We start from the raw sequence: 25344 nt of genomic DNA, 5'->3' as shown, positions 1-25344 counted from the left end.
TAAAGCAATATGCAAAATTAGGTGTTACTTTGATGTGCTGAATTTGATTAAGGGCTGCAGATGATACAATAATTCAACAGGCTTAGCTACAGCCTGGAATAAGAGCTGTGAGAGAAGCACATTTAGTGAGTAAGAGCATGGATTTTGTAGTCAGACAATCTTGAATTTGAATGCTGACTCTGGCTTGAACTAGATGTTTGGCCTTATAAAATTATGTAACCTCTCTTTAGGTTAGATCTTCACTGGCTAAAGAAGGATAATAAAACCCACGGGATAAGGTTTTCTGGAAGAAATAATGTTCAAGAAATAGAAAAAAGGGATCCTAAAATTTGTATAGAACTACAAAGGACCCTGAATAGTCAAGCAATACTGAGGAAAAAGAACAAAGCTGGAAGTATCACACTTCCTGATTTCAAACTGTGCTAAAAAGCTATAGTAATAAAAACAGTATAGTACTGGCGTAAAAATAGACATGTAGTCCAATGGAACACAATAGAGTGCCCAGAATTAAACCTTCATATAACCGGTCAACTAATATTCAACAAGGAGCCAAGAACACCCAATGGGGAAAGGATAATCTCTTCATAGTGCTGGGAAAACTGGATAAACACATGCAGAACAATGAAATTGGACCCCTATCTTACACCACTCACAAAAATTAACTCAAAATGGATCAAAGACTTAAACATAAGACCTGATACCATAAAAATCCTGGAAGAAAATGTAGAGAAGAAGCTCCTTGACACTGATCTTGGTGATGATTTTCTGGATGTGACACCAAAAGCACAAACAGCAAAAGCAAAAATCAACAAATAAGACTACATTAAAATTAAAAGCTTCTGCACAGCAAAAGAAACAATTAATGAAAAAGAAAACCTACAGAATAGGATAAAATATTTGCAAGCCATATATCAGATAAGGGGTTAGTATCCAAAATATATAAAGAACCCATACAAATGAGTTCAATAGCAAATTGAACTCAATAGCAAAAGATCCAGTTAAAAAATGGGCAGAGGAACTGAATAGACATTTTTCCAAAGAAGACATCAAAATGGCCAACAGGTACATGAAAAGATGCTCAACATTGCTAATCATCAGGGAAATGCAAATCAGAACCTCAATATCACCTCACACCTATTAGAATGGCTATCATCAAGAGGACAAGAGATAACAAGTGTTGGTGAAGATATGGAAAAAAGTGAACCCTTATACACTGTTGGTGGGAGTGTAAACTGGTTCAACCACTATGGAAAACAATAGGGAGGTCCCTCAAAAAGTTAAAAATAGATCTACCATGTGATCCAGCAATTCCACTTCTGGGTATATACTCAAAATAAAACAGGATTTCAAAGAGATATATGCATTCCCATGTTTATTACAGCATTATTCACAATAGCCAAGATATGGAAACAACCTAAGTGCCCATCAACAGAAGAATGGATAAAGAAGGTGTGGCACAAATATACAATGGAATATTATTCAACCATCAGGAAGAAGGACACCCTACCTTTTTTGACAACATGGATGGACCTTGAGCATATTATGCTGTCTGGCTACATGCCCAGTTGTGCGATAGGTGTGGCATAGGTTGCAGAGACTGAAGAAAAGACCCGAGATGGCGTACGAGACATAAGGTTTATTAGGACTTACATATAGAGAATGTCCAGGGGCAGCCAGCTGGATGGAGTTGCGCACCACCACCGCAGGCAGAGACAGGGTTGCTTATATAAGCAGGGGAGTAAAGACTACGTGCTTGCCAAGAAGGACTGTCCTTGGTATGACCAGCATTCCCAGGACCAGTAGCTCACATGGAAGGGTTCTGTGTTCCTTCAAGAGGTGATGTTCTTTGAAGGAGATAAGTTAAGATCCGGGTTGGCCAGGCCCTGGATTGTTACAAATCCCAGATGGTCAGCGCGTGCCCAGAAGGGGATCAGAAGGACACATGGTTGCTGTAGGGCACGTAGGCAACAGCCCTATATAGGCTAAGTGCCATACGTCAGGAAGAGAGAGACAAGTACTGTATGATATCATTTATATGTGGAACCTAAAAAAGCCAAACTCGTAAAAACAGAAAGTAAAATGGTGGTTACCAGGGACTGGGGGATGGGGCATACAACAGATGTAGTTTAAGGGTACAAACTTGCAATGAGTAGTAAATAAGCCCTAAAGATCTAATGCCCAGTATAGTGAATATAGACAACAATATTGTATTATAATCATAAAACTAACTTGTAAAGAGTTTCCAACCACTGAAAAGAAAAGATTATTATATAAGGTGATAGAGGTGCTAATTATCTCTACAATGGCAATCATATTGTAGTAGTCCCCTCTTATCCACGGTTTTGCTTTTCATGATTTCCATTACCTGCAGTCAACCACAGTCCAAAAATATTAAATGGAAAATTACAGAAATAAACAATTTATAAGTTTTAAATTGTGTGCCAATCTGAGTAGCATGATGAAATCTTGTGCCATCCTGCTCCATCCCACCTGGGATGTGAATCATCCCTTTGTCCAGCGGATCCATGCTATATACCCTACCTGCCTGTTAGTGACTTAGAAGCCGTCTCGGTTTTCAGATCACTGTTGCTCTTATCAGACCACTGGTATCCCAGTGCTTGTGTTCAAGTAACCCTTATTTTACTTAATAATGGCCCCACAGCCAACTTTATTATTAGTTCTTGTTGTTAATCTCTTACTGTTTCTAATTTATAATTTAAAATTTAGCATAGGTATGTACGTATAGGAAAAAACATAGTATATATAGGGTTCGGTACTATTTGTGGTTTCAGGCATCCACTACGGATCTTGGAACATATTCCCCATGGATAAGAGGGAGACTACTGTACAATATAAAACTGTATTGAATTAATATATTGTAACCTTAAATTTGAACAGTTATATGTCAACTATATTTCAATAAAAGAAAAAAAATTCTTGATGTGTGATGAATAAAAACCAAAAAACAGGTTTAGTAGAATCATATAAATAAAATTTTTGAATATGTGTTAGTAAACATTTCAAATTGAGGGACTACTCCTATACAGATAACAACTCCCACATAAGTGTATGGAACGTCCATATAAATTGCTATCATAAATCATGGAAGCCTTCCATTCAGATAGTAGAATTAATTCTTTCACCTAAATATGGAACTCCTTCATAATAGCAACTATAATAACACTAAAAATATTAAAGTCAGAGGCCAGGCCTGGTGGCCTAATAGTTAAGTTCAGCATGCTCTGCTTTGGTGGCCCTGGTTTGGTTCCCAGGTGTGGATCTACACCACTCGTCAGCCATGCTGTGGCGGCAGCCCATATACAAAACAGAGGAAGACTGGCCACAGATGTTAGCTCAGGGCAAATCTTCCTCAGAAAAAAAAAATAATAATAAAAAATAATGATAATAAAGTCAGTTATAAACATTCATTGAGTACCTTTACTCTTTATGCATTAAGCTATTCTTATGTATTATCTCTAATCATCACAATAACCCTAGATGGTATGGATTTTTAACTTTGTTTTATAGGTGAGTAAATTTAGATAAGACACAATTAAAGAAATTATTCAGAGTCACACAGGTAAGAAGTGAGATTGCCAGGCTTAAAATCCAATTCTATTCATCTCCAAAATTTATCACTTTTTACTACCATCCAGCCCTTACCCTTTTATAAGTTATCATATAAATAATCTTAAAAAACACAAAGCAGGGAACATAGGTGGTAGACTCCTTGACATTAATCTAGGCAGTGATTTTTTGGATTTGATACCAAAAGCAAAAGCCAAATAAATAAGTGGGACTACATCAAACTTAAAATCTTCTGCACAGTAAAGGAAACCATCAACGAAATTAAAAGGCAACCTACAGAATGGGAGAATGTATTTGCAAATCATATATCTGATAAGGGGTTAATATCTAAAATATATAAAGAACTCATACAACTTAATAGCAAAAAAAAAAAAATCTGATGAAAAATGAGCAGAGGTGGTGGGAGTGCAAACTGGTGCAGCCACTATGGAAAACAGTATGGAGATTTCTCAAAAAATCAAGGATAGAACTACCATATGATCCAGCTATTCCACTGCTGGGTATTTATCCAAAGAACTTGAAAACACCAATGTGTAAAGATACATGCACCCCTGTGTTCATTGCAGCGTTATTCACAATAGCCAAGACTTGGAAGCAACCTAAGTGCCCATCAAGGGACGAACGGATAAAGAAGATGTGGTATATATACACAATGGAATACTACTCAGCCATAAGAAACGATGAAATCCAGCCATTTGTGACACATGGATGGACATGGAGGGTATTATGCAAAGTGAAATAAGTCAGAGGGAGAAGGTCAAATACTGCGTGATTTCCTTCATTAAGTAGTAGGTAATAACAACAATAAACAAACACATAGAGACAGAGATTGGATTGGTGGTTACCAGATTGGGGAGGGAGGAGGGCGAAAGGGATAATTCGGCACATGTGTGTGGTGATGGGTTATAATTAGTATTTGGGTGGTGAACGTGATGTAATCTATGCAGAAATAGAAGTATAATGATGTACACCTGAAATTTATACAATGTTATAAACCAATGTTTCTGCAATAAACAAAAAATTTTTTAAAAAAATGAGCAGAGGATCTGAACAGATATTTTTCCAAAGACATGCAGATGGTCACCAGGTACATGAAAAGGTGCTGAACATCACTACTCATCAAGGAAATGCAAATCAAAACCACAATGAGATATCACCTCACACCTGTTAGAATGGTTATTTATCAAAAAAACAAGAAATAGTGAGTGTTGGCGAGGATGTGGAGAAAAGGGAACACTTGTGCACTCTTAGTGGAAATGTAAATTGGTGCAGCCACTATGAAAAACAGTATGGAGATTCCTCAAAAAATTAAAAATAGAACTTCCATATGATCCAGCAGTTTCACTTCTGGGTATTTAGCCAAAGGAAAGAAAACACTAACTTGGAAAGATATCTGCACCCCCATTTCATTGTACCATTATTTACCATAGCCAAGATATGGAAGCAACCTAAGTGTCTATTGACACATGAATGGATAAAGAAGATATGGTATATATACAATGGAATATTATTCAGCCATAAAAGAGAAGGAAGTTCTTTCATTTGTGACAACATGGATGGACCTTGAGGACATTATGCTGAGTGAAATAAATCAGACAGAGAAAGACAAATACTGTATGATCTCACTTATATGTGGAATCTAAAAAGCAAAACTGAACTCACAAAGAACAGAGGCAGGAGGTGGAGGGTGGGTGAAAGGGGTGAAGTTGGTCAAAAGGTACAAATTTCCAGTTATAAAATAAATAAATCCTGGGGATGCAATGTACAGCATGGTGACTATAGTTAATAATACTGTATTGCATATTTGAAAGTTGCCAAGGGAGTGGATCTTAAAAGTTCTCATCAGCAGAAAAAAATTTGTAACTATATACGGTGATGGATGTTAACTAGACTTATTATGATGATCATTTTGCAATATATACATATATCAAATCATTATGTCATACACCTGAAACTAATATACTGTTAATATGTCAATTATATTTCAATTAAAAAAAATAGTTGATGGAATTTGGTTTCAGCAGCCCCTCAGTTGATGAAGGCTTAAGACGATCTGATCTAGCCTCTATGCAGAGCAGTGATCCTCTCCTCACTGCTGCTCCATGAACACCGCAGTAGGGGGAAGCTCACACGAGACCAGGCAGCCCATGGCCCTTTAAGAGAGAGGGGTAATAGCTGCTCATTTCCACGATTTGGGCACCTCTCTCCTTGCTAAGGTTGTCAAGAATCACAGCTCAAATTCTGTCAGTATCCCAGAATATATTTGCTAGCATTGAAACCTGCCACTTGCTGTGTTATCAATTTTCAGCCTATATTAGGATTCAGCTCTTGCTTAACAATATTTAATCTATCCACTGTTGATCTACCATACTTTTCCTTATTGAAAAGATGTAAGAAAAACAAGAGTTGAGTAATTCTGCTTTCCTTATCTGCTCTTTTCTCTTGCTTTATTCCTGTCTGAGACATAGCGTTAAACATTAAAAGCCTCCTTATTTGCCCTCAGCTCTTTTTTTTTTTTTTTAAATAAAAGCCTCAAGTTACTATTCTCCCCTTTAGCTTTGAGATACTACTCTTACAGGTCCGGAGACTCTTTACTATCCTGCTCATGGGGCTCTCATTTCACTGTCGTTCTGTCCTATGATAAGTCTGTTTGAAGAGCTCTGGCACAGCCACTCTGGCATCATTAGGTGTGAGCCCAGTCCTTCCTCATAGAGCTCATTTGTGGATCCATTGTCAGAGTTTCCTACTTCAACATTCCTCCCCTCTTAAACTTCTTTTTTTGAGTGCCTAAGTATGGGCTCTGACCTATTTTTTCTTAAACTCTTTTTAAAAAGCAGCCCATCTAAAGCTTAAATATAAGTCTGATTGTGCTGACAGTTGCTTTCTTGGTGATTAGGAAGGAGTCATCTATGATGACACGTCACTCTCTCCCATCATCATATCACCAAATAACTTGTCCTTCTTGGCCAGAGTTAAGTCAAAAGAAATAGTTCTCTTCCTTGCTCTCTGAATTAGTTGGAAGATGCAACTGTTAGCAAAGGAAAAGCAAAATGAGATTTCCGGTCCATGTTCGTTGGGTTTGGTTCCAGCACTGCCGTCTACAATTGGAGCCTTATCTCTGTAGTTTCTTTTGCCTTTTGATTCTTTGCATGCATTTTCTCTGCACTTGATCCCAGTCACTGACATTTCATCGGAATCTTTTAGATGTGTAGAACATTTATTTTTTTTATTGATGTCTTAATAGTTTATAACATTGTGAAATTTTGGTTGTACATTATTGTTTGCCAGTCACCATATACATGTCTCCCTTCACCACTTGTGCCCACCCCCCAACCGCCTTGCCCCTGGCAACCGCTATACAGTTTTCTAGGTCTGTGTGTTGGTTTATATTCCACGTGTGAGTGAGATCGTGCAATGTTTGTCTTTCTCTTCCTGGCTTATTTCACTTAACATAATACTCTCCAGGTCCATCCATGTTGTTGCAAATGGGATGATTTTGTCTTTTTTATGGCTGAGTAGTATTCCATTGTGTGTATATATACATATATATATATATGTATATATACACATCTTCTTTATCCAATCATCAGTTGAGGGACATTTGGGTTTCTTCACTTCTTGGCTATAGTGAATAATGCTGCAATGAACATAGGGGTGCATAAGCCTCTTTGGATTGTTGATTTCAGGTTTGTTGGATAGATTCCCAGTAGTGGGATAGCTGGATCATACGGTATGTCTATTTTTAATTTTTTGAGGACTCTCCATACTGTTTTCCATAGAGGCTGCACCAGTTTGCATTCCCACCAGCTGTGTATGAGTGTCCCCATTTCTCCACATCCTCTCCGTTGTTTTTTATCTTGGTGATTACAGCCATTCTAATGGGTGTGAGGTGATATCTTAGTGTTGTTTTGATTTGCATTTCCCTGATGATTAGTGATGTTGAACATCTTTTCATATGCCTATTGGCCATCTGTATATCTTCTTTGGAGAATTGTTTTTCCTCTGCCCATTTCTTCTGCCCATTTTTTAATTGGGTTGTTTGTTTTTTTTGCTATGCAGTTGTGTGAGTTGTTCATATATTATGGAGATTAATCGCTTGTCAGATATATGTTTTGCAAATATTTTCTCCCAGCAGGTAGGTTTTCTATTCATTTTGATCCTGGTTTCATTTGTCTTGTAGAAGCTCTTTAATCTGATAAAGCCCCACTTGCTTATTTTTTCTTTAGTTTCCCTAGTCTGGGCAGACAGGGCATCCAAAAATATTCCTTTATGACCAGTGTCAAATAGTGTATTGCCTATATTTTCTTCCAGGAGTTTTATAGTTTCAGGTCTCACCTTCAGGTCTTTGATTCATTTTGTGTTAATTTTTGTGAATGGCAATAGCAGATGGTCTACTTTCATTCTTTTGCATGTGGCTGTCCAGTTTTCCCAGCACCATTTATTGAAGAGACTTTCCTTTCTCTGTTGTATGTTCTTAGCTCCTTTGTTGAAGATTAGCTGTCCAGTTATGTGTGGTTTTATTTCTGGGCTTTCAATTTTTTTCCATTGATCTGTGTGTCTGTTTTTGTACCACTACCATGCTGTTTTGATTACTATTGCTTTGTAGTATGTTTTGAAGTCAGGGATTGTGATGCCTCCAGATTTGTTCTTTTTTCACAGGATTGCTTTAGCTATTTGGGGGCTTTTGTTGCCCCATATGAATTTTAGTATTCTTTGTTCTATTTCCGTGAAGAATGTCATTGGGATTCTGATTGGGATTGCATTGAATCTGTAGATTGCTTTAGGTAATATAGACATTTTAACTATGTTTATTCTTCTAATCCATGTGCATGGGATATCTTTCCATTTCTTTATGTCATCTTCGATTTCTTTCAATAATGTCCTGTAGTTTTCATTTTATAGGTCTTTCACCTCCTTGGTAAGATTTATTCCTAGATAGTTTATTCTTCTTGTTGCAATTGTAAATGGTATTATGTTTTTGAGCTCTCTTTCTGTTAGTTTGTTATTAGCATACAGAAATGCAACTGATTTTTGTAGATTGATTTTGTACCCTGCGACTTTGCTGTAGTTGTTGATTATTTCTAATAGTTTTCCAATGGATTCTTTAGGGTTTTCTATATATAAAATCATGTCGTCTGTGAATAGTGAGAGTTTCACTTCTTCATTGCCTATTTGGATTCCCTTTATTCCTTTTTCTTGCCTAATTGCTCTGACCAAAACTTCCAGTACTATGTTGAATAAGAGTGGTGAGAGTGGGCACCCTTGTCTTGTTCCTGCTCTCAGAGGAATGGCTTTCAGCTTTTCCCTGTTAAGTATGATGTTGGCTGTGGGTTTGTCATAAATGGCCTTTATTATGTTGAGGTACTTTCCTTCTATACCCTTTGTTGAAGAGCTTTTATTATAAATGGATGTTGGATCTTGTCAAATGCCTTCTCTGCATCTATTGAGATCATCATGTAGTTTTTATTCCTCGTTTTGTTAATGTGGTGAATAACGATTGATTTGTGGATGTTGAACCATCCCAGTGTCCCTGGTATAAATCCCACTTGGTCATGGTGTATGATCTTTTTAACATATTTCTGTATTTTGTTTGCCAATATTCTGTTGAGGATTTTTGCATCTATGTTTGTCAGCGATACTGGCCTATAATTTTCCTTCTTTGAATCGTCCTTGTCTGGCTTTGGTATCAGAGTGATGTTGGCCTTGTAGAATGAGTTAGGAAGTGTTCCACCTTCCTCTATTTTTTGGAATAGTTTGAGAAGGATGGGTATTAAATCTTCTTTGAATATTTGATAAAATTCACTGGAGAAGCCATCTGGTCCTGGACTTTTATTTTTTGGGAGGTTTTTATTGCTGTTTCAATCCCTTTACTTGTGATTGGTCTATTCAGATTCTCTACTTCTTCTTGGTTCAGTTTTGGGAGGTTGTATGCGTCTAAGAATTTATCCATTTCTTCTAGATTGTCCAATTTGTTGGCATACAGTTTTTCATAGTATTCTCTTATAATCCTTTGTATTTCTGTGATATCTGTTGTAATTTCTCCTCTTTCATTTCTAATTTTATTTATTTGAGGCTTTTCTCCTTTTTTCTTAGTGAGTCTGGCTAAGGGTTTGTCAATTTTGTTTATCTTCCCAAAGAACCAATTCTTTGTTTCATTAATCCTTTCTACTGTTGTTTTTTTTTTTTGGTCTCAATTTCATTTATTTCTGCTCTAATTTTTGTTATTTCTCACTTTCTGCTGACCTTGGGCTTTGTCTGTTCTTCTTTTTCTAGTTCTGTTAGGCATAATTTAAGGTTGCTATTTGGGCTTTTTCTTGTTTGTTAAGGTGGGCCTGTATTGCTATGAGTTTCCCTCTCAGCACCACTTTTGCTACATCTCATATGAGTTGGTATGGTATATTTTCATTTTCATTTGTCGCCAGATATTTTTTGATTTCTCCTCTAATTTCATCAACGATCCATTGGTTGTTCAGTAGCATGTTGTTTAATCTCCCTGTCTTTGCCACTTTCCCAGTTATTTTCTTGTAGTTGATTTCTAGTTTCATAGCATTATGGTCTGAAAAGATGCTTGTTATGATTTCAATCTTCTTAAATTTATTGAGACTTGCCTTGTTTCCCAACATATGGTCTCTCCTTGAGAATGTTCCATGCGTGCTTGAGAAGAATGTGTAGTCAGTTGTTTTTGGATGGAGTGCTCTGTATATGTCTATTAAGTCCATCTTGTCTAGTTTTTCATTTAAGTCCATTATTTCCTTATTGACTTTCTGTCTGGAAGATATACCCATTGATGTAAGTGGGGAGTTAAGATCCTCTACTGTTATTGTGTTGTTGTTAATATCTCCTTTTAGGTTTGTTAATAGTTGCTTTATGTACTTTGGTGCTCCTATGTTGGGTGCATATATATTTATAATTTATGTCTTCTTGGTGGAGTGTCCCTTTTATCATTATATATTGCCCCTCTTTGTCTCTCAACACCTGTTTTATCTTGAAGTCTACTTTGTCTGATATGAGTATGGCAACACCTGCTTTCTTTTGTTTGCCATTAGCTTGGAGTATTGTCGTTCATCCTTTCACTTTGAGCCTGTGTTTGCCTTTAGAACTGAGATGTGTTTCCTGGAGGCAGCATATTGTTGGGTCTTGCTTTTTAATCCATCTCGCCACTCTGTGTCTTTTGATTGGAGAGTTCAATCTATTTACATTTAGAGTGATTATTGATATATGAGGGCTTAATGTTGCTATCACTTATTTTCCGGTTCTTTTGCATTTCCTTTGTTTCTCATCCCATGTGTTTCGGACTACCAATTCAGTTTGGTTGTTGTGTCTTATGACTCTTTTAGTTTTCTCTTATTTATCATATGTGATTTTGTTCTAATTATTTGTTTAGTGGTTACCTTGAGGTTTGTATTTAAAAATCTCATGGATGAGATAGTCCATTATCTGATGGCCTCTTATTTCCCTAAACTAAATCAATTTAATCTCTTTCCTCTTCCCCTTCTAAGTTATTCTTGCCGCAACTTATTCCATCTTGTGTTGTGGGTGTGTGTTTAAAGTGATGAGGTTGTATTTATTTTTGGTATTTTCCTTCCTTTGATCTTTGATTTTGGTATTTAAGTGGTTGCTAACCTATTCTGATAAAGATCTACTATTTTTCTTATTTTTTCTACCTATTTTTCTCCTTTCTCCAAGCTTTGTATTCCCTTTCTCTTCTTTTTTTCAGCCATGAGGTCCTTCTTGAGCATTCCTTGTAGTGGGGGTCTCGTGGCCATGAACTCCCTTAGCTTTTTTTTGTCTGGGAAAGTATTATTTCTCCATCATATTTGAAGGATATTTTTGCTGGATAGAGTATTCTTGGCTGAAAGATTTTGTCTTTCAGGATTTTGAATATATCATTCCAGTCTCTCCCAGCCTGTAAAGTTTCTGTTGAGAAATATGCTGAGAGCCTGATGGGAATTGCTTTGTATGTTGTTTTTGTTTTTGTCTAGCTGCCCTTAATATTGTTTCTTTGTCATTGACCTTTGCCAACTTTACTACTATATGCCTTGGAGAGGACCTTTCCCTGTTGATATATTTAGGTGACCTATTGGCTTCACTTACTGGTATTTCCTGTTCCTTCCCCCAGATTTGGGAAGTTCTCAGCTATTATTTCCTTGAATAGACTCTCTGTTCCTTTTTCCCTCTCTTCTCATTCATGAATACCTATAACTCTTATGTTACATTTCCTAATTGAGTGAGATATTTCTTGGAGACTTTCTTCATTTCTTTTTAGCCTTAGTTCTCTCTCCTCCTCCATCTGGAGCATATCTGTATTCCTATCCTCTATAATGCTAATTCTTTCCTCCATATTGTCAGCTCTGTTCTTTAAAGATTCCAGATTCTCCTTTATCTCCTCCATTGTGTTCTTCATTTGCATCAATACTGATTGGTTTTTCTTTATGATTTCAATCTCTTTTGTGAAGAAACTCCTTGTCTCATTGAATTGTTTATCTGTGTTTTCCTGTAATTCGTTGAGCTTTTTTATGATAGCTATTCTGAATTCTCTGTCATTTAGATTATGAATTTCTGTGCCTTCAGGGTTGATTTCTGGGTGCTTGTCATTTTCCTTCTGGTCTGGTGATTTAATGTATTTTTGCATCGGCTTGCTGCTATTTGGTTTGTTTTTCCTCATCCTGGAAATATCTGGCTGCAGTTTTCACCTGCCACCACCGGGTGGGGGTCAAGAGCTGTGTAATCTGAGCCCAGTGTGATCAGGGACTGCTCCACCACTGCTCCCACTGATTGGCTGAGCTGCAGTGCTGGGCTGTGGGATGGGCGGTGCTCTCCCTTTTGCCTGCCTGATCCTGGGGGGCTTCTGGTTCTTCCCTCCCTATCTGCTCTCCTGGGGTGCCTGGATGTTGACGGCACCCCACAACAGTCCCAACTCCTCCGTGTGGGAGTTTCCCACAAGCTGAGAGAACTTGGAGAGCTATAGTTGTCCCACAGAGGGCCACCCCTCCCCTCTTCTCTGGGAGCCACGCAGACCGGAGTCACCGATCTGATGGGGAGGGGGAGGATTTCTCCTTACCTCTCCCCACTTCTTCCGGGGGCTCCAGCACCTCCACTCTTAGATGTGTGGCTGCGTGGGTCTTTCTGATGTCCTTTTGTGTTGTGTGCATGTGCTTTGTTGGTATGTGAATGTCCTTTTTGTGGTATCTCATGGGGGGAGAATTTACAAGAAAGCTCACTCCACCATGATGCTGATGTCACTCCTGAACATTTATTTTATTTGTAAGTAATTTTCTGATGAAAAGGGATCATTTTAATGGATGAGTTCTGATGGAAAGAGATCATTTTATTGGGGGTGGGGTTGCCAGAGATTGCTAAGCAGGATCAAATGTGACCACCTATTTAAATACTCTCTTCATATGAAAGGATCTCTCTCTCTCCTTTTCTGCCTTAACTTCTCTACTTTAACTTCTCTGACCAGGAATCCTGAAACAAGAGTTATGGAAAATATGTGATGCTAGGAACAGTTCCTTTTGGAACACATTTCACTTGATCCAGTGCTGCTCCTTTATGGACAAAAATGGAAAGCCTCTATGTTTGGACATAAGGAGATAAGGAGACAATATTTTTTGGTATAAATGTGAACCTACATAATTGATCTCTCCCCAAAAACCAGATTGTTGTTCTACCTCACAAAAAGTAAAAAACAAACAAAGCCAAAACAGTGAAATGTGAGGGAGAGATTTTAGTGTCTAAGTCCCACATACCTTCAGCTGCGCTCAGTGTTCAGAGAATTCATCACCAACTCCCATCCTCATGACGTGTCAATACAGTGGTTTAAACAACCCTCCAATATCACATCCCTAAAAATTAAATGAAGGGAAATAACCAATCAGCAGTCCAAGGAGGAACATAAAATCAAGGCTCACAACATGTGGATGTCTTAAAAATCAAAGAGAAAAGCAAAAGAGGGTACATTTTAATGCTTAGTTTCCAAATCTTTTCTAGTCACAGGGACTCAAGTTCATCATCTTCTCTCAAACTTCAGAAGTTTCATAATCAGTTTTCTATAGGCAGGGCACCCAAGGACATGTAACACAGACAGATGCAGCATTCTCCTACAACTGGGTAAATAAAACCACTTGCAAGAAAGAGTGATATTATGTGTAATATATGCCTTATAGAGAAAGATCTGTAAGAACATTCTCCAAAATGTTAAAAGTGGTTTTTCTGGATATAGTGATAACAGGTGATTTTGATTTTTTTCTTCTAGCCTTTAAATTTATTTTCAGATTGAATAGCGTAAACCATTTTTACTTTTGATATTCTTTTTATTCATTTTTAATTAGAAAAGTAATATAGGAGTCCATTTTCATTGTAAAAAAATTTTTCGTGGATATTGAGAATATAGAAACTATAGAGGTGTGCTGTCCAATGTGGTAGCCACTAGCCATGTATGGCTATTGAACACTTGAAATATGACTAGTCCGAATTAAGATGTGTTGTAAGTGTAATGTACAATATCTGATTAATACTTTTTTATCTTGATTACATGTTGAAATGGTAATATTTTTGTATATATCTGGTTTGATCAAACATACTATTGAAATTAATGTCACCAGTTCCTTTTTACTTTTTATGATACGGCTATAGAAAATTGGAGATTCCGTGTATGGCTTGCTTTTGTTGCACATTATATTTTTGTTGGGTGATGCTGGTGTAGAGAGGACTCTCCTGGCTACCATTGTATTCTCTTCCCCAGATGTAATCACTATTAGTAGTATAGTTGTATCCTCTACTTTTTCTACACATTTGACTCCTTTATGCATATAAAAAATATGCCCTTTTCTCCAAAACAGAATCATGTTATCAATACTGTGATGCAGTTTGCTTTCTGCACTTACCATCAGATGTGGTAGATAGCATGTATTTTGGTTATTTACTGCTACTTAACAAACCACCCCAAAACTTTGTGGCTTAAAACAAGAACAAGTTATTTTTTTCTCATGATTCTGTGGGTTGACTGGGAGGGTCTGCTAGTTTCAACTGGGGCTATGTTCAGCTAGAGGCTGGGCTGGGCTGGAAGACCCAACAGTGCCTCCTGCGTATTTCTAGGGTCTTAGTGCTGGCTGATGGTGGGTGTCTCAGTTCTTGGCCACATGGCCTCTCGCCATCTGGTAGGTTACAATAGCTCCTTTACGTGACAGTTTAGAAATAATGGTTCAGTAAATTACATTGCAAATAAGCACTTACTATAGTCGCTGCTCATTGAATACTTCCTCTTTTTAATGCTATTTGCTTTTTCATATTGATATCTTGTCTATCCAACTAGATTATAAATTTCTTAAGGAAGGAGACTTTTTATATTACTTCTTTGTAGATCAAGAAGCACTTAGCATAGTGTCTTGCACATAATTGCTATTAAGTTAATAGTTTGTTGATTGATTCATTAATCTTCAAGAGTAGACACTAAAATGCCTGTGGGAGCTGAGATGGCAATAAATGAGTGAAGTGAGTAGAGCATAAAATGAGATGGAGTGTTGTGGATTATGGTAAACTGAAGAACGCAAGACTGGTCTTGAGAAAAAAGAATGTTGTAAGTGAAACAAATCATATCTAATATGTGACAAATTGATCAGTATTTTTCAAAGTGTGGTCCACACCACCCCCCACACATCAGAATTATGTGGGAGGGGGGCATGTTAAAAATACATCTTCTTTTATACAATCACCAGGATGGCTAAAATGAAGCAAATAGATAATACCAAGTGTTGTGAGGATGTGGAGTAATGGTCTCTCATGCTTTGCTGGTGGGGTATAAATTGGTATAACCACTTTGGAGAACTGTTTGGTAACATCTACAAAACCTGAATATATGTGTACCTCTGTGCCTCAAAAACTCCACTCCCAGGTGTATCTCCAAAAGAAATATATTCATATATATATATGAATATATATATATATATGAATATATTCATATATATATATATACCAAAAAATTCAAAGAGCACTGTTCATAGCAATATCAGTTTTAATAGCCGAAATTGGAAACTACCCAAATGCCCAACAAAAATAGAACGAATACATAAATTGTGGTATACTCATATAGTGGACTACTATACAACAATGAGAATGAATGATCTATGATTACACACAACAATGTGGATGAATCTCACAAACATGTCAAGTGAGAGAAATCAGAATCAAAAGAATGTAAATTGTATGATCTTCCATTTACATAAAACACAAAAAGAGACAAAACTAAGCTATGGAGTCAGAAGTGAGCATAATGGTTATCTTTGCGAAGGGTGAGTGCGAGAAAGGGCACACCATGGCTTCTGGGTACTGGGAACATTCTGTTTCTTGAATTGGGTTCTGTTTACACATGTGGGTTCACTTTGTGAAAACTCGTTAAGCCATCTATCAATGATATGGGCACTTTTCTGTTTGCATATTATACTTCAAGTAAAAGTCTTTAAAAATGTAGTTTACTGGGCTCCACCCCTCAGACTTACTGAGTCAAAATTGCAGGGAACAGAGCCTGGAAACCTGCACTTTTAAGCAAGATACCCCCTAACCCCAGGACATTTTAATGCCCACTAACGTTTGAGCGCCGTTTGTCTAGGAACATTTTACACAAAGACAGAAATGTAATTAAAATTATTTTTCTAACATAACTAAATATTTATAAAACTAAAAACTTCTTAATAGCCTTGTTAGTAACTAGTCTTCTGGTAACGTAAAAATATGACCCAATACAATATCTCCATATTTTGGCACATGTTTTGTTTTGATATTGCTTGTTTTAGGTTTTGAGAGAGAAGATGGTAATCTTAAACTTGTGTCTGATTTTATGGCCAAAAAGATTAATCTGGATCTGTTGATAACTCATGTGTTGCACATGGAACAAATTCAGGAAGGAACTGACTTGCATCATTAGGGAAAGAGGTGCATGTTAATATAATACTCTTCATTGAATAAAAAGAAAAGGAAGGGGCTTGAATTTGAACTGAAATTGAAATAACAATATATATCAGTTTGTTTTCATAGGTGATCTCTATTCCTACATTTCTAACCTATGGATACTCTATTTCTAAATTATCACAGTAGTTAGTTCTCGTTTTATTCCCATTTTATACCTGAATAAGGTCTTTTTCTATTTTTTCTACATTTATGTATTTCTAATATAGAATGTTCAAATTAAGGGGTCCAAGCCTAATAAATCTTTTTTTTTTTGAAGTCTTTTTTTCTTTTTTTTTTTTTTTTTTGCAGTAACATTGGTTTATTGCAGTAACATTGGTTTATAACATTGTAAAAATTCCAGGTGTACATCACTGTACTTCTATTGCTGCATAGATTACATCATGTTCACCACCAAAATACTAATTACAACCCATCACCACACACATGTACCGATTATCCCTTTCACCCTCCTCCCTCCCCCCTTCCCCTCTGGTAACCACCAATCCAATCTCTGTCCCTATGTGTTTGTTTATTGTTGTTATTATCTACTACTTAATGAAGGAAATCATGCGGTATTTGACCTTCTCCCTCTGACTTATTTCACTTTGCATTATACCCTCAATGTCCATCCATGTTGTCACAAATGGCAGGATTTCATCGTTTCTTATGGCTGAGTAGTATTCCATTGTGTATATATATCACAGCTTCTTTATCCATTCGTCCCTTGATGGGCACTTAGGTTGCTTCCAAGTCTTGGCTATTGTGAATAACGCTGCAATGAACACAGGGGTGCATGTACCTGTACAAATTGGTGTTTTCAAGTTCTTTGGATAAATACCCAGCAGTGGGATGGCTGGATCATATGGTACTTCTATCCTTGATTTTTTGAGGAATCTCCATACTGTTTTCCATAGTGGCTGCACCAGTTTGCACTCACACCAGCAGTGTTTGCGAGTTCCCTTCTCTCCACATCCTCTCCAACACATGTTGTTTCCTGTCTTGTTAATTATAGCCATTCTGACAGGCGTCAGGTGATATCTCATTGTAGTTTTGATTTGCATTTCCCTGATAGTTAATGATTTTGAACATCTTTTCATGTGTCTGTTAGCCATCTGTATATCTTCTTTGGAGAAATGTCTGTTCAGGTCCTTTGCCCATTTTTTAATTGGGTTGGTAGTTTTTTTGTTGTTGAGATGCATGAGTTCTTTATATATTTTGGAGATTAAGCCCTTATCAGAAGTATGGTTTGCAAATATCTTCTCCCAATTGTTAGGTTGTCTTTTCGTTTTGTTGATGGTTTCCTTTGCTGTGCAGAAGCTTTTTAGTTTGATGTAGTCTCATTTGTTTATTTTTTCTATTGTTTCTCTTGCCCAGTCAGACGTGGTGTTTGAGAAGATGTTGCTAAGACTGATGTCGAAGAGCGTACTGCCTATGTTTTCTTCTAGAAGTTTCACAGTTTCAGGTCTTACATTCAAGTCTTTAATCCATTTGGAGTTAATTTTTGTGTATGGTGTAAGGTAAGGGTCTACTTTCATTTTTTTGCATGTGGCTATCCAGTTTTCCCAACACCATTTGTTGAAGAGACTTTCTTTTCCCCACTGTATGTTCTTGGCTCCTTTGTCAAAGACTAGCTGTCCATAGATGTGTGGGTTTATTTCTGGGCTTTCGATTCTATTCCATTGATCTGTGTGTCTGTTTTTGTGCCAGTACCATGCTGTTTTGGTTACTACAGCTTTGTAGTATATTTTGAAATCAGGGAGTGTGATACCTCCAGCTTTGTTCTTTTTTCTCAGGATTCCTTTAGCTATTCGGGGTCTTTTGTTGTTCCATATAAATTTTAGGATTCTTTGTTCTATTTCTGTGAAAAATGTTGTTGGAACTTTGATAGGGATTGCATTGAATCTATAGATGGCTTTAGGAAGTATGGACATCTTGACTATGTTAATTCTTCCAATCCAAGAGCACGGAATATCTTTCCATTTCTTTGTGTCTTCTTCAACTTCTTTCAAAAATGTTTTATAGTTTTCGGTGTACAGATCTTTCACCTCCTTGGTTAAGTTTATTCCTAGGTATTTTATTCTTTTTGTTGCAATTGTAAATGGGATGGTATTCTTAATTTCTCTTTCTGCTACTTCGTTGTTAGTGTACAGAAATGCAACTGATTTTTGTATGTTGATTTTGTATCCTGCAACTTTACCATATTCGTTTATTACTTCTAAAAGTTTTCTGGTGGATTCTTTAGGGTTTTCTATATATAAAATCATGTCATCTGCAAATAGTGACAGTTTCACTTTTTCCTTTACAATTTGGATCCCTTTTATTTCTTTCTCTTGCCTGATTGCTCTGGCTAGGACTTCCAGTACTATGTTAAATAGGAGTGGTGACAGTGGGCATCATTGTCTGGTTCCTGTTCTTAGAGGGATGGCTTTCAGTTTTTCACCATTGAGGATGATATTAGCTGTGGGTTTCTCATATATGGTCTTTATTATGTTGAGGTACTTTCCTTCTATACCCATTTTATTCAGAGTTTTTATCATAAATGGATGCTGTATCTTGTCAAATGCTTTCTCTGCATCTATTGAGATGATCATGTGATTTTTATTCTTCATTTTATTAATGTGGTGTATTACATTGATTGATTTGCGAATGTTAAACCATCCCTGCATCCCTGGAATAAATCCCACTTGATCATGGTGTATAATCTTTTTAACGTATTGTTGTATGCGATTTGCTAGTATTTTATTGAGGATTTTTGCATCAATGTTCATCAGTGATATTGGCCTGTAATTTTCTTTTTTTGTGTTGTCCTTGTCTGGTTTTGGTATCAGGGTAATGTCAGCTTCGTAGAATGAGTTAGGAGCTTCCCCCTCCTCAATTTTTGGAAGAGTTTGAGAAGGATAGGTATTAAGTCTTCTTTGAATGTTTGGTAGAATTCACCAGGGAAGCCGTCTGGTCCTGGACTTTTATTTTTGGGGAGGTTTTTGATTACTGTTTCGATCTCCTTACTGGTGATTGGTCTATTCAAATTCTCTACTTCTTCTTGATCCAGTTTTGGAAGGTTGTATGATTCTAAGAATTTATCCATTTCTTCCAGATTGTCGAATTGGTTGGCATATAGCTTTTCATAGTATTCTCTAATAATCTTTTGTATTTCTGAGGTGTCTGTTGTAACCTCTCCTCTTTCATTTCTGATTTTACTTATTTGTGCCTTCTCTCTTTTTTTCTTGGTGAGTCTAGCTAAAGGTTTGTCAATTTTGTTGATCTTTTCAAAGAACCAGCTCTTGGTTTTATTAATTTTTCTATTGTTCTTTTGGTCTCTATTTCATTTATTTCTGCTCTGATTTTTATTATTTCCCTTCTTCTACTGATTTTGGGCTTTGTTTGTTCTTCTTTTTCCAGTTCCTTCAGGTGCATTGTTAGATTGTTTATTTGAGATTTTTCTTGTTTGTTGAGATGGGCCTGTATCGCTATAAACTTCCCTCTTAGAACTGCTTTTGCTGTATCCCATAAATTCTGGCATGTCGTATTTTCGTTTTCATTTGTCTCCAGGTATTTTTTGATTTCTTCTTTGATTTCTTCGTTAACCCAGTCGTTTTTTAGTAGCATTTTGTTTAATCTCCACGTATTTGTGGCTTTTCTGATTTTCTTCCTATAGTTGATTTCTAGTTTCATACCGTTGTGGTCAGAAAAGATGCTTGGTATTATTTCAATCTTCTTAAATTTATGGAGACTTGTTTTGTGGCCTAATATGTGATCAGTCCTGGAGAATGTTCCATGTGCCTTTGAAAAGAACGTGTATTCTTCGGTTTTTGGATGGAATGCTCTGTATATATCTACTAGGTCCATCTGTTCTAGTGTGTTGTTTAAGGCCAATGTTTCCTTATTGATCTTCTGTTTGGATGATCTATCCGTTGGTGTAAGTGAAGAGTTAAAGTCCCCTACTATTATTGTGTTACTGTCTATTTCTCTTTTTATGTCTGTTAATAATTGCTTTATATATTTAGGTGCACCTACATTGGGTGCGTAGATATTTACAAGTGTTATATCCTCTTGTTGGATTATTCCCTTGATCATTATGTAATGCCCTTCTTTGTCTCTTTTCACAGTTTTTGTTTTAAAGTCTATTTTGTCTGATATGAGTACTGCTACCCCAGCTTTCTTTTCATTGCCATTTGCGTGGAGTATCTTTTTCCATCCCTTCACTTTCAGTTTGTGAGTGTCTTTAGGTCTGAAGTGTGTCTCTTGTATGCAGCATATATATGGGTCTTGTTTTTTTATCCAGTCAGCCACCCTATGCCTTTTAATTGGAGCATTTAGTCCATTGACGTTTAAAGTAGCTATTGACAAGTATGTATTTACTGCCATTTTTTAACTTTTTTTTTTTCTCAGTGTTTTAGTAGTCCTTCTCTGTTCTTTTCTTCTTCTATACAGAATTGATGGTCACTTTAGTTTGACCTCTGTCTGAAAGCTGTACTCTTTAACTCCCCTCCTCCCTCATGTTTTTGATATCATATCTAACCTCTTTGTTGTGCATTTGTATCCATTACGTTCTAATCATGGAAATAGATAATTTTTCCTATTTGTGGTCTTCTCTTTTCCCCTTAAATCAGTCCCTTTAACATTTCTTGTAGCACTGGTTTCTTGGTGACAAACTCCTTTAATTTTTGCTTATCTGGGAAAATTTTGATCTCTCCTTCCATTTTGAATGATAACCTTGCTGGGTAGAGTATTCTTGGCTGTAAGTTTTTTCCTTTTAGCACTTTAAATATATCGTGCAATTCTCTTCTAGCCTGTAAGGTTTCTGCAGAGAAGTCAGCTGATAGCCTTATGGGGTTTCCTTTGTATGTAACTTGACATTCTCTTGCGGCTTTTAGGATTCTCTCTTTATCTTTAATTCTGGACATTTTGATTATGATGTGTCTTGGTGTGGGCCTCTTTGGGTTTATCTTGTTTGGGGCTCTCTGTGCTTCCTGTACCTGGATGTCTGTTTCCTTCCTTAGGTTAGGGAAGTTTTCATCTATTATTTCTTGAAATAGATTCTCTGACCACTTGTCTCGCTCTTCTCCTTCCGGGACACCTATAACACGGATGTTAGTGCGCTTGATGTTGTCCCAGAGGTCCCTTAGACTGTCCTCAGTCTTTTTAATTCTTTTCTCTTTTACCTGTTCACCTCGGGTAATTTCTTCTAGTCTTTCGTCCAGCTCACAGATCCGTTCTTCTGTATCCTCTACTCTGCTTTTGAGTCCCTCTAATGAATTTTTCATTTCCAGTATTGTATTCTTCATTTCTGATTGGTTCTTTTTTATATCTTCCATTTCTTTGTTGACATTCTCACTGAGTTCATCTATTCTTCTCCCCAGATCAGTGAGCATCCTTAACACTCTTAGTTTGAACTCTCTGTCGTGTAGGTTGCTCATTTCTGTTTCACTTAGTTCCTTTTCTGGGGTTTTGTCCTGTTCCCTTACTTGGAATGTATTCTTTTGCCTCTTCATTTTGCCTCTTTCCCTGTGCTTGTGTCTATGTATTAGGTAGGTCAGCTACGTCTCCTGCTCTTGGATAGGTGACCTTATGTAAGTGATGGCTTAGGAGGCTTCCAGTGTGCTTCCCTCTGTTCTCAATGTTCCAGGGGTGACCCCTATGTGGGCTACGTGTATCCTTCTGCTGTGGCCTGTTTGCTCTCCCTGTAGGCGCCCAGGGAGGCTGAGTTATGCTCCTGGCCAGCTGTTGTAATGCTCAGCTGCTTGGAGTTGTTGTGGGCCCTTCAGTCTCTTTATCAGGTGTGGGGATCCCCAGCACAGTTGGCTGCAAGTTCTAATACCACATTTGTGTTGCAGTATTTCTTTTAAGTGAGTAGGCCCCCACCGTGGCAGGTTGTTAGGCTCAGGGCCTTACAATTGCTGTAAGCCTCTAGCCTATTAGGTCTCTTGTCAGCTCTCTGAGGATTGCAGCTGGGTGGGGCTGGCCTCAGGCACAGGAGCACCCAATTGTTTCAGGGTTTGGAAGGTGGAGCAAACCTCCTATGTGGGTCTTTGAGAAGTACAAGTCTTCTGCGGCTGAGAAGCCCTGCCGCCCACAGGTCCACACACACAGTCAACACAGTCCTGCCCCGTGTGAGCGCCCCGACCTCCCCAAGCGGACCCAGTCTCTCCTTGGCGGGAGCCCCACACACTCCGCCACCGCCCCACACTCTCCACCCACTCCTTGTGCACACCCTGCCCTGCTCAAGTCGGCTCAGTTGCCAGGCTGCAGAGAATCCAGTCACCAATCTATGCAGGCCCACCAGTTGCCTGAGGGCTTGTTGTTGGGTGGGGCCAGTCTCTAGGGTGGGCTGCCTGCCCTGGCTGAGCTGGATTAAATCGGTGCTCTAGCGGGTGGGGCAGACCCTGGGCTAGCAGGCCTCAGAGAGAACTCCAATGGCGTCTGTGTCAGCATGCCCACACCAGGCCACAACAATGGCCACCGCCAATGTCCCAGTCCCTGGAGAGGTCTCACCCCTCACTGAGATGCACTCAGGGCCTATTAGGTGAGTCTCTTGTCACCACAGCACTGTGCACCTTTCTTTCTGGTGATTTTAGGATGCTTCCTGAAACGGGTGAGTTTGCGCGTGGGCCCTTTAAGAGCCAGTTTTAGTTTCTTTGTGAACCGGGTTTTCTGGGGGTGCTCCCCAGTGTTTTAGTAGCAGGCACAGTCAGATATTATGCCGCTGGTCTCGATTGTGGTGGGTCCACAAAATGCCCACAGCGGGGGCGCTCCCCGGCTCAGGGCCCCGCGCCTCCAGGGAGGGTGCGTACCTGTGCGCTGCTCCCGGCGGCCGTGAAGCTGGCGGCTTGTGAAGGCGGCGTTTTTCCTCTCCAGAAGGGAGTCTCTTCCTCTTCCACCTCAGTTAGGATTGTCCGTTGTTGCAGGAGCTCCTCTCATCCAGTTTTCAGTTCTGTCTCAGGGGTAATTTTTCCACGAGTAGTTGTAAATTGGCTGTGTCCACGGGAGGAGGTGAGTTCCGAGTCTGCCTACGCCGCCATCTTGACTCCTTCTCTCTGAATTATCCAAGCCTAATAAATCTTTAGGTGAACATATTTGTATTCTCATGGGCCGCAAAATTATATAAGCGATGGTTAGATACCCTTCTAATCATTCACTTCTTTAGCACCTTGAGATGTTCCTTTTATGTTTCTCTTATCATCTAGGAAAAAAAGGAGGGGGTAATTAAGTCTAGAATGCAGAAAAGTCTTCATTTCCAGGCAAATCTTCCTGAATCGTAGCTCCAAGGATTTTTAAACTGCATTCAAACTTGAGGACACCTGCTTTGAAAATTTCCGTAGCTGATTTGGTGTGCAAGAACACCTTCAAAAATCTTTGAGTGATGAGTGCTGGGAGGAGGAAAGACTCAAAGAATAGGAGTCAGAACCCATTTTAGTCCTTATAGGAAATACTAATTTTGCAATTATTGTAGCAGTGTTATCGGCCAAAAAAGAAAGTATTGTAAAACTAAGGTATGACAAGTCTATCTGTCTACCTTGAGATTCTTTTGCTTTCCCTGATGTTGGCTGTGCTGTCTGAGGGCAGGTCCGTGTGCAATGAAGGCAGACAAGCAGGTGCAGGATACATATCTAACTGTGAAAACCAAAGAGTTCTGTGGTACTCACGTCCAGGCAGCAGGCAACTCATCTCTGAAGTGAGGTGACTCACAGGAAGAACATGGTCAAGGGCGGCCAGAATTTTCCTCAGGAAGAAACTTCGGTTCTGCTCCAGCACACAAATAATGATCAATTGTGTACATTGGGGGAGAGGGGGGATGTATATGTATATATATGACACATAGAAATACAAATATAAAATTTTACAAGTGCTATGAAGAAATCAAAAGGGTAAAGTGATCAAGAATAATAAATGTTGGGTTTATAATTTTATAAATGTCTGAACAATCATCTTTATCGAGGAAGTACTTGATAGGATTGTGTAGGAGAAAAAGAAAAAGCTCTCTGGATTCAGGAAACTTGGATTCAACTCCTGGGTTCAAATCCCAACTTCTTCACTTACTTTGTTATGGGCTGTTTTCCTAACCTCCCTGAACCTCAGCTCCCTCACCTGTAAAATGAGAATAATATTATTTGCAGCATTGGGCCATATCTGAGATTAGATACGGAACTAGTTTATTTAAAAAGCATCTGCAAAGAGGCTTGCAAAATAGGATGGCCTTACTTTGTCTGTATAGTAATGCACTGCTAATGAAATGTTATTCCAGAAGCTTATGCATACTGCCTCCATTTTTATATTACAGCGGTAAAATTGTATTTCTGCTTTCAAAACCTTGATGACAAGGAGCATGAAGTCTTTCAAGGAAAAGATCTAGAATGTTTGAATTGACATGGCTCTGTTTACCAATTACAATTAAATTTTTTTCCTATTCCTCCATTTAAACCAAATCTGAAATATTCTCAAGAGGATTCAAGATAACTCAACCTTTCACTCCTAGATCCTTATCCCCATCCTGACTATACAAAATGTCTACTCAGCCTGAGCCCGTGTTTAACCACATCTGTCAATGCCATATTTACCACATCCCAAAATTCTTCCCATACTGGCAGTCTCAGACCCCAACAGGGCTTCCCCTACTTGGTCACCTCGAGGTTCTTTTATCTCTGTGTGCCCTCTCTAACTGGTGTTTGCCTCTGAAAATAGCATATTTTGTTGAGTATATTAAATAAAATGATTTGTTGCATTACATCATGCTATTGATATCTGTAATTGTAATGACATCACACATTTCATTACAGCATTCAGAAAATAATTTGATAAAAATGACAATTTATG

General features: G+C 38.0%; 1 protein-coding gene across 1 annotated transcript in view; it reads right to left on the bottom strand.

Moving 5' to 3' along the window:
- The window catches only part of C8H4orf17 (chromosome 8 C4orf17 homolog), a 59444-nt gene extending 35933 nt beyond the window's left edge, over positions 1-23511 (bottom strand). Inside the window, exons 1-2 of the mRNA XM_087434630.1 lie at positions 23325-23511; positions 13338-13433 (exon numbers count right to left, since the gene is read on the bottom strand). The gene's annotated coding sequence lies outside the window, so the exon portion shown is untranslated. The remainder of the gene's footprint in view (positions 1-13337; positions 13434-23324) is intronic.
- Positions 23512-25344: the final 1833 nt, after the last annotated feature.

This window comes from Ceratotherium simum, chromosome 8 (genome assembly GCF_057802395.1).
Source record: "Ceratotherium simum simum isolate JZ-2026a chromosome 8, ASM5780239v1, whole genome shotgun sequence".
NCBI lineage: Eukaryota > Metazoa > Chordata > Mammalia > Perissodactyla > Rhinocerotidae > Ceratotherium > Ceratotherium simum.
The sequence above is the reverse complement of the archived record's forward strand: the minus strand, read 5'-3'. Positions and strand labels throughout refer to the sequence as shown.